General features: G+C 41.2%; 1 protein-coding gene across 39 annotated transcripts in view; it reads left to right on the plus strand.

Annotated features, from left to right (window-relative positions):
• Rbfox1 (RNA binding protein, fox-1 homolog (C. elegans) 1) overlaps positions 1-10,272 on the plus strand; it is a 1,527,688-nt gene that overhangs the window by 1,201,900 nt on the left and 315,516 nt on the right. The window lies entirely within an intron of this gene.

Here is a 10,272-nt window from a genome sequence, read left to right on the forward strand (position 1 = left end):
ATTTCTCACATTTTGGCTTAAATTATTATAATTATGATTATTTATTATTAGTCCCATGACAGCAGTTCTTTGTATTTACATCCTAGCTACTCTCACATCTCACCTCAGATCCCCTTTTAAACGTTATTAATTCTTCTCCGTTATATTCTCCTTTTGCCTCTTTCTCTTCCTTCACCACAGCGTCCAATTAGTCCTTCAGCATGCTGTGCCCTGCTGCATGGGCAGCCTACCATGCTCCGTGCCACTGAAGTAAACCGACTCTTCCTTTCTTGGTGGCCACCAACTACCACTAGCTCCTCAGGTGTGGGTGGAGCCACTATGTCTACTTAAGAAAAGTGCTTAGTTATATGGAGTATGAAATTTATGTCGATAGTAAAGTGTATTGATTATGGTCATTTTCAAACCTATGATCATATTTAAAAATATGTTCTCGTCCAAATCACAATCTTAATGACCATTTAGAACTCTTACTCTTTGCGAGATAGCAAGTATAATTAAAAAAAAAATAGTTGTATTATTCTGCTGCAAGAAACATAATTTTCTAAGGAACATAATATATTTTCTACTAGATTTTGAATTATTCAATATAAAATCGTCTGGTGAGAGCAAGAAAACTGTATTAAAAAAGAAGATTTTATAGGTTTCCGGAAGTTCTGCCTTCTGAGAGGAGTAACGGTGCACGAGAAAGCTGGCTGTGACAGGGAGTTAGCGGTGACCTCATGTGTAGAAAAGCAGCAAAAGCCTTTAGTGGCTGCTGAGTGTGTTCGGCTTGGCGGTTTGATACAGTCTCGGCCGTGAGGGACAGTCAGAGAGGAGACTCGGGGACAGAATGGTGTCCAGGTTAGGCTGGAGCTGGTGAACTGTGGAGACCAAGGACTCGTACAGTGGGAAACTTTAGATTTGGAGTGACCCCTGTGATTCCAGCCATGAGCACCTCAGCATCTTTTCCTGCTACTGCAGTAAACACCTCAAATGCTTCACATCACCAGCCAGTTTCATCCCCTTCAGGATGCCTGACACATGAAGGGCAAAGGGAAGGCTGTCCAGTGACTGCAGCAGCATCTGACCTGACCAGTGCGAGCAAAGCACACGCAGTGCCTACCCACCAAGACCGGGCCTAGGATCACCTGGAATGCCCTGGTCCTGGTGCTGTAGCCCAGGATGAGGAGAACTTAGATCCTTCAAACCTGATGCCACCACTTAATCAGACACCATCCCTAGACCAGCCTTTTCCTTTGTCTACTTTAAGACAGGAGTGATCAGTTTCAAGAGCCAACTCTGAGAAAAAAAAACATATTCTGCAGCCCATAAGCAATCAGAGCTGAGCAAAGAGAGTTCTCTTGTTGTGAAATATCGGACATGAAATGCAGAATCAAAGACATGGAATCCATATTCTCTAGAGCCCAAGCTCATGAAGATTCTGTCAGATTCAAGCTTGAAATATACCAACAATGCTACCATGGCCAGCTAACAGTTACAGCGTCACGATCTGAACAAATAAACAATGCTTCCAAGAGGCAAGTGAAGCTGCAGAAAGACCGTGCCAGGCCCGCTGCAGAGACAGAGCTACGTACACATAAACACACAAGGGCAGTGCACATCCCAGAGGAAGCTGGTGTTTCACATCTTTATCACCATGTTGGATTCAATGGAAATGTTACTCCAGTTTTGGGGACATCAAGTTGCCAGCAGAGAGTGAGAGCTGATAGGAAGGGAATTCTTCCTTGGATAGCTTACCAAGGGAAGAGAATTTCTGAGTCCTGAAAATTGAGAAGAGTACACAAATGACACAAATTAACTATAAATATTTTCATAAATAAATGTATATTCTTTGAAGTCTTATAGAAATCTCATTTTGTAAATTTTTTCGTGGCATCATTATGTTTCAATCAACATCCCCAGTGAAATACTTCTAAATGCCTAATACTATACTAAGTTCTTAGTACAGAATGATTTAACGTAAAGAATCTTTCATGTCTCTTAAAAAAATATCAAGATCCTTGTCCTAATTCCCTGACATCCTAAAAGTATAACGTTTTCAAATTACAGATTGGAGAAAGTGAAGTGACAGGCTGTACTCGCCAGGGGCATTTGGATGAGATCCACCAAATGTCAGAGCCCATGTCAGAACGTGTGCCTAAAATTTAAAGACTATGCTTTCTCTACCCAGAAGCTAAACAGTTAACATTTTTACTCTTTGGTCTCATGCTCACAATCTAAATGTGGGTAGCAGCACCTGCCCTGCCTTGTGCGGGTTCAGAATGGGTTGGTTGGGAAATTCCGGTGGGTGTGGCGGCCTGGTTTCTGTATGTTTGCTTATTCTGTACATATTTATTCAATTCAATTTGTGTCGTGTACTAGAGTTGTAGGTGTGAGACTTTATGTTCTATTAGGAGAAAAAGCTGTAAGCAAACAGTGCTTCAGACCATGGGGAGGGCTGTGAGGAAAATAAAATAGGTTACATGATCGTGACAGAGGGTGTTATTTTAGATCACTCAAGGGGAAATTTGAGCTTAGACTGGCTGACAAGACAGGGCCAGCTGGATTTAGTTTTGAGGCTAGGAGACAGAGGGACAAGTAGAAAGAACATGAGTAGACATAAGGTGGGATGAGAAGTATAGGTTTGAGGGTAAGAAGGATAGTAAATTCATTTGTGAAATGTGGGGCCCTGGGAGGCCATGGTCACATCCATTCTTCTGGGAGATTCCAGCGTGTATGCTTGATTTTCTTTATGTGTGTGTACATGTGTCCAAGCAAGTGCTTTGGAGGACAGAGGATGTAAGGAGTTGTCCCCCAGGTACCATCTACCCTTTGAGGGGGAGGTAGGGAAGACAGGTGTCTACAGGGATCAATTGACTTACTACGGATTGGGGAATGTGCTTTTCCAACAGTTCATAGAGCCAGCTGTTTCTGGGAGTGCCATGGAAACCACCATTTTCTTGCTTGATCTCCAGGACCAGGCATGGAGTTTGCAGCTGTCAGCAGCTGTCTTTTCAGATCTGCTGCTGAGGAGATTCCAGTCCCAGGCAAAGAGCCCATGCTCTCTGTGAGAGACATTATCCCTGTACTCAGCTAAGAAGAAATAGACTCCTGGGTAGTGATTTGTGAGTTTGGGCAACTGAGTGTGTTGGCTCCAATTTCCTATCAAACATTTTATATAAATAACTGTCAAGAATATATGTGTATTCATATATTACATATATACATATATTCTTGATAGTTTACATGTATGTACATGTTTATATATATTCCTATCAAAAATACATACACACACATACAAGGTCTTTAAATTTTTCTCTGTGTGAGTGGATGTATGTGTATGGAGTCTGTGTGTTACAACTTATGCGTAGAGGTCAGTGGATAACATACAGGAATCTCTTTTCTCTCCCTTCATCATGAGAGTCTCTGCGATTGAACTCTGGTCATCAGGTTTAACAGTAAGCTATTTTGCCCAAAAAGCCAGCCATCTCACCAACCTCATCTTAAGTTGTACATTGATTTGTGAACAGACGTTCTTGCAGTAGAGAAGTTTGTAACTATGATTTGATTATTCTCCCACCCTACGGCAGCAGCATGTTTAAGAATCTCTGCTGTAGAAACAGCTGTGGTGTTTCTGGCACTCTATGAGCTGTGTGCAGAAACCCATCCTGAGGCCTTTCCAAGTAGCTAGATCGGTTCAATCTTTGAACTTGTCCTCAAACAGACCAGAAAGAACTGGCCGCGTTCCCCAATGCCAGGCCAGGCCAGAAGATGTATGAGAGAGAATGAAAGTTGTATAGTTTACTTTGCGAGGACAGATCCCTTTGTCTGGAGTTATGAGCTGTCCCGGGAATAGGAATTTGGTCCCTTCTCTACAGAAGTGAGATCAGCTCCCAGTATGAAACTCATGTACCCTCCTCACCATTGAGCCATTGCTTCTGTCTGCTTATCCTGTTGTTTTGTCAGCCCTATTTTTCTAGAACCTTTTGGGTCAAAACTCAAAGAGGAATGAGATAGGGATAAAACTACAAATAAAGATAAATAATGTAATAATTTGCAAGAGTGATTCTGACTACATTTGCAGCTAAATTGTCAGTGTACTTCCAGAAAATAACCTGCTACAGGAATTCCGAAGACTACACACTTGTCCTAATTCTCCTAACTGCTCATGTATCAGTGGAGAAATCTTGTCAATTTTGAACATTACTTCAAGATACATGTTTATTAAACAACCCCACAAAAGGACCCCATGGCTTCGACAACAGTCTTCTACGTGTCCCACATTCAAATGCTTTATGGTACACACATTAAACTGAAGAAGTATTGTATTTAAATTTTTTATGTTTTTATAACTAATATGAACTGATTCATGGAAAGAAACTTCCCAACTCTGATTTCCATCACCAGGCATAAGTGAAAGTATCTATGACAACTGTATTAATTACATTATGGAGAACAGGTTTGTGATCATACAGATAGACCCTTTCAATAATTGTTGGTAAGAATATGAAGAAGTCAGAACTTGTATACACTGTTGGTGAAACTGTAAGTGTTGGATTTGGGAAATAACTTAGAAGTTCCTAAAAAGCAATCTAGAATTATAATGCAGTCCAAAAAAATGCTACTCCTAGCTATATACTCAAGACAGAACTCTCTCTCTCTTGCTCTCTCTCTCTCTCTTGCTCTCTCTCTCTCTTGGTGTGTGTGTGTGTGTGTGTGTGTGTGTGTGTGTGTGTGTGTGTGTGTGTGTGTGTGTATGTGTACTCAGAATCTTGGGCATACATGTTTATAGCAGTATTATTTATAATGCCAAATGAGAACAACCAATATATCTAAAATCTATTGAATAAGGTCACATAGCATACAGTGGAATATTCTATAGGCACAAACAATAGAATGTTAATATGTGGAAGAGCATGCATGAACATTGAAACTATTATATGTAAGAGAAGCCAGCCACAAAGAAAAATCTATCCTATGACTCTAATTACATTAAGCATTTGGAGTAAGTACAATCATAGTGACTGAAAGTGGATCTGTTATTGTCAAGCAGAGTAGAAGAGGGATCCTGTTAAGTTTACGGTGTGAAAAAAGTGTTCTGTTATCCAATAGTAGTGACAGTTACAACTTTTTTGTGTGAAACTTTTTAATTACATTCTGAGCCCTGCACTTTTAAAGCGTGGATTTTTTTAGAATATTAATTATCTCTCAATTGAACAAGCCATTGAAAGCCAATCAATATCATCAGTTTGTCCCTGTAACTTATGTTGGATGGAGGCATTGTCTATGTCCAAGGCCTGTTCTCTCTGAGGAGTGGAAAAGGAGACTGGAAAGTGTTAGCTGGGTGTGGCAGTACATACCTGAAATCTTAGCAAGTAGGAGGCTGAGGCTGAAAGTCTGTGAGTTAAAAGACAACCTGACCTATATAATGGGACCCTGTCACATAAATAGACAGACAGGTAGATACTACCCCCCACCTACACACACACACACACACACACACACACACACACACACACACAAAACAGAGCAGTAACAGAGCAGGAAGGGAGAGTGATGTTGACCATGTCATAGATAAGAAATAAAGAACATTTTTTTTCTTTAAGGATTCAGAAAAATGGAATGGATTCAAAGAAGAAACTACTCTCTAGAAAATGAATCACTATTTTGTATTATTGTTACTTGTGTCAATATAAAGTACTAGTGGCTGCTAGGAAAGAATTATGGTAGTTTAGGTGGGGAAATAGAATGGTCTAGAAAAAATTACATGTGATAGAGAGGACTATCAGCCCTATGGCTTTATTTAAATTAAGTTACTTAAAATTAAATATTAAAAATCCTATACATAAATGACATCTTTGGCATATCCTGAGGTCAAGACCACGGGTGGCTTGTGTTGAATGTATTGGGTAGCATGATACAGAACATGCCTTATTTATTTATTTATTTATTTATTTATTTATTTATTTATTTATTCATTTTTCGAGACAGGGTTTCTCTTTGTAGCCCTGGATGTCCTGGAACTCTGTAATCCAGGCTGGCCTCGAACTCAGAAATCTGCTTGCCTCTGCCGACCAAGTTCTGGGATTAAAGGCGTGCATCACCACTGCCCAGCTCCATGCCATTCATTGAAGGGAGCGCTAAAGGATAATTTAGCAGACTTAGTTCTTTATACTGCCATATTATAGTCTCTTGTCCTTACTATGGCAGACTGACTACTAAAAGACGAATGGAAGTTAGCTCAGCACTTCCTCTGTGCTGGGAAGGAGACTATGAGAGCATTATCTCAGTTATGGGCACAGGGCCTCCCGCAGGTTGCAATTGGATATCTCATCTTTGTAAATAAGAAAACGGAACACCAGGAAACTTACTTGTGCAAAGTCTAAAAGTAGCAAAGCTTTGGCTTGAATCCAAATCCCTAGGTTCTGTCTGTTTTGTCTAATGGCTGATTTCTATTGCTTGGAATCTTTGAGAGAGACCAGACTGGAAAAATCTCCGTCCAGAAGGCAGAATTCCTCTTTTGATATCTCTCAGCATTTTTCCTTTAAAAATGTTTATATTACATTACTTTTTACTTGTTTTTTAATCATCATCATCATTGTGGGTGGCAGCAGGACATGTCACACCATATATATGGATGTCAAAGGACAACTTTGTGAAGTTAGTTCTCTCCTTCCACCTTTACATGGCTCTCGGGATAGAAGCCAGCTTCTCAGACTTCTCTAGCAGGAAGAGTTTTTATCCACTAAGATATATCCCTAGAAGCACTTTTAATTTATTAGCCACAGGATAACTGTGTTTTGTTAAAAACAGTTCTAAGAAACATAGAAAAGTGGGATAAAGGTGAAGAGCTGCTGACTCCAGCCCACCACTCTCTCTCACCACCCAGCTAGAGCTGGTATGGAGAGTGTATCATAGTTCTTAATATGGGACTCTCCTGAACCTTTGAATGTGACTGCATGCAGTTCTCATGAACACAGCCTATATGTTTGATGTTGGTGAGAGCCCTGCCCACAATGCTTGATGCCCAGTGTCTTTTGGCTAGTCACCCAAGTCCATATGTGGGCACTCCCCTAGCATGCTGGACAGATATCCTAAGATTCTGTAGATCTATTTAGTGTGTCTATCCATGTCAGTGTGTGCACTTGTGTACATACCCAGATGCCGGGTGAGATCACAGCTGTCCGCCATGTCACTCTCTAGCTATTGTTATGTTTGAGGTGATGTCTCTTCCTGGGCCTGAGCATATGCTGACAACCAATCGGCATTTGTGGGAATGCCTGGCTAATTACAGGGCTTCAAGAACACAGCACTGCACAGTGAGCCAATGATTCCATTCTTACAGGACTTACATTCCTAGGGCTAGTGAGAGTCAGAGCATGATCCCCCACAAGGACAGGCCAAGTGCTCTTAACTCCTGAGCCATATTGTTTGGCCTTTTATAAGTATTTAGTCAACCTTCATTTATTTTCTATTACCATTCTACAATTACATAAGATTGTACAATTGTGAGTGTGTGTGTGTGTGTGTGTGTGTGTGTGTGAGAGAGAGAGAGAGAGAGAGAGAGAAAGAGAGAGAGAGAGAGAATTGTGTGTGTGTGTCTACGATTCAGTCGCAGTAGAATTCCAGAGGCAGAATGCTTAGTTCTAAAGGGTTATACAGTCACTATTCTGACAGACGCCATCAAACTTCACTTTGGCAGATGGCTTTGCCAGTTATTTCTTCATCACAGAGGGTCTGAGAAGCCAGTTTCCTTACATCCATGTCCAAAATGAACACAGTGAATCTTTAAACTGTTTCACAACCCCTTGGGCGATCATTTCTTTCCCTTTTAACCTTCAGGGTCATTTACACCTCCTTCCACCTGCTCTACTCGAGCTTCTCACAGCTGACAGCCAAAAGCATTCTGCCTGAGGCAAAATGAGGTCAAGGCCAGAACGGAGAGTCCCTTTGTGTGGGAGGGGATGTTTACGTCCTGAGATAAGGCCCTTGTAATTTGTTTATTCCAAAGATAGGAGGCAAATCTAAGAATTTTCTTCTGGTAAGGTTGTAGGTCTTAGCCTTGGGCCTCTGCCACATTGATTGATGTGGTGTGACCAGTAGTGGGGCTGATATGATCATCTAATCATTATTCATTAAGAAGGTATTGCATATCCATTCATGTTCAGGCAGTGGGCTGGGTGTCAAGATCACAGCACCAAATGGTGGACCAAGGATTGAATTCTTACAGGACTCAAGTTCCTAAGGGCAGGTGAAAGTTGGAGCGTGGGTGCAGAACCCTTCTATGTGGTTAAAAATGAGGAGACTGGAATGAAAGAGACACTCCAGGTCATAGAGCCCTATCACAGAGGCATGGTCAAGTTAGGTCTTACTGAACAATGACTTAGAAGAAAGTGTTGGCATGTAATGACCTTTCCACCATTGGAAAACCTGTGGTGTATAGTAGAGGAGAGCAGTTGTCTGAAAAGGGGGTAAGAAGGCTTGTTAGACAGTGGCCAAGAGAGGCAGGACCCTTGCACAGCATGCATATGTGTTTGGTTTTTCTAGCACTAGGCAGAGATTCCATTGTAGTGTTGTTATGTAGCAGCACAGTCTTGCTTATCATGAGACCTTCCAGGGATTGCTATTGCTTATGTAACCTTGTGAAGAAAGAGCCTTGTGAATCTTGTAAGTTTCAGGACTTCTTGGCACTTATTAGCTTCCTTTACCCCAGTACAGAGCCTCCCTCCAGAAAGGAGAGTTTCAATTTGCAGGGAAGAGCTACCCTTTTGTCTGGATCATTTTATGTTCTTATCTAGAACCAGTGTAGCCTTCACAGAATAAGAAATTTGTGTTATAGGACTTCTTTTCCAACTCTGGCCAAGTTCAGAAGGAGGGCACAGGTGATAAGAGATATTTCTTACAACCTAATATTTTAACCACTTTGCTTTAATTTGGGAAAATGCAGAGCAAGTTCTTCTCTTGTGCGTTCCCCCATCTCTGAACCTTCTACTTCATTCATGAAGGGAGGATTTTCTCCTCCTGAACTTGGCTCCACTTTATTAATTTTTCTTCCTGGCAATCATGGCTACAGGATTTGCTGCGATTGCAAAACACTTCATTTTTATTTTTACTGTCTCCATCTTAACAGCAAGCCCTGCCTTTGTCTGCTTGAGAGCCTCGTTTCTTCGCATAGGGGCAATAAACCATGCAGTGGGAGACCTCAGATCCAACCAGCTTCTAGAAGGAGAATGTTTAATAGGCTGATCTCCAATAGATAATTTATAAGTCTTCCACTTCTTATTGATTAACTTTCATAACTCATGCCAGAAGATCCATTATGTATGAGTTGTCACCACCCTAGGCAGGTACACATTGTCCTGGGAGAGTGGGTAAGCTTTTGGTGAAATAAACAGCTAGTCCAGTCTTCTGGATACAGAAACCATGAAGGGGAAAAGAGAACCCTAATACATAGCACATCAGAGAAGGGGTTCACTGTGATTGAAGCATCTTCGTAGTTAGCATTGATGTTGACACAGGAAAAGTAAGAAGACTTCATTTGCAACCTAGAAAGAGGCTAACCAAAGAGCTTCTGCATAGCGACATCATATGCCAGACCCCAGATGCAACAGAAGAAAGGCTTCGAAGCAAAGGTGGATATAATTGCAGCAAGCCATACATAAGCTTTCTCCATGTGGGGTGGAATGCCATTTTGCCCTCGGCTATTTTTATTCCTACTGCTTAGAATTTCAGAACCCTAAAGTAAAATCAAATCTATGTTATGTGTTTGAGAAAGGAGGAAAAGTAAGGTTGGTCTTTGCTGACTCTACCCTGCTTTAATCTTGATGCAAAAGGGAATTGGCAGTTATAACTATCTGAGAAACATAAATGGATGTGATCATTAAACTCTCAGGCTGTGATTACAGTTCCAAGTGAAGGGTGTATTGCTGTGTGGCCTTGTTTGGGGCACGTAACCAAGATGAAAAACCACTGTGTAAAGTCATCCTTGGTTATCTGTATCCCAACCTTTCATCTGCATTGTGTATCGTACTTAGAAATATTAACACAACTGTATTACATTTCAAATTGAACCAGTCTGGAAAAGTCAAGAGATGTTGTTGATGTAGAGTCTTTGTATATTTGGGCCACCTCTGTGTTCCCTCCTTCCATGATGGAAACATGAGCCACTTCACAGAGCCTTTCGTTGCTGTATCATCTAGTACTCTACAAACACTCGATGCCCACAGTGTTTGTAGAGCACTAGATGATACAGCAATGAGAGGAGAGAGGGGAGAGGGGGAAGAGGAGAGGGGA

The sequence above is a fragment of the Mus musculus genome, chromosome 16 (assembly GCF_000001635.26).
Source record: "Mus musculus strain C57BL/6J chromosome 16, GRCm38.p6 C57BL/6J".
NCBI lineage: Eukaryota > Metazoa > Chordata > Mammalia > Rodentia > Muridae > Mus > Mus musculus.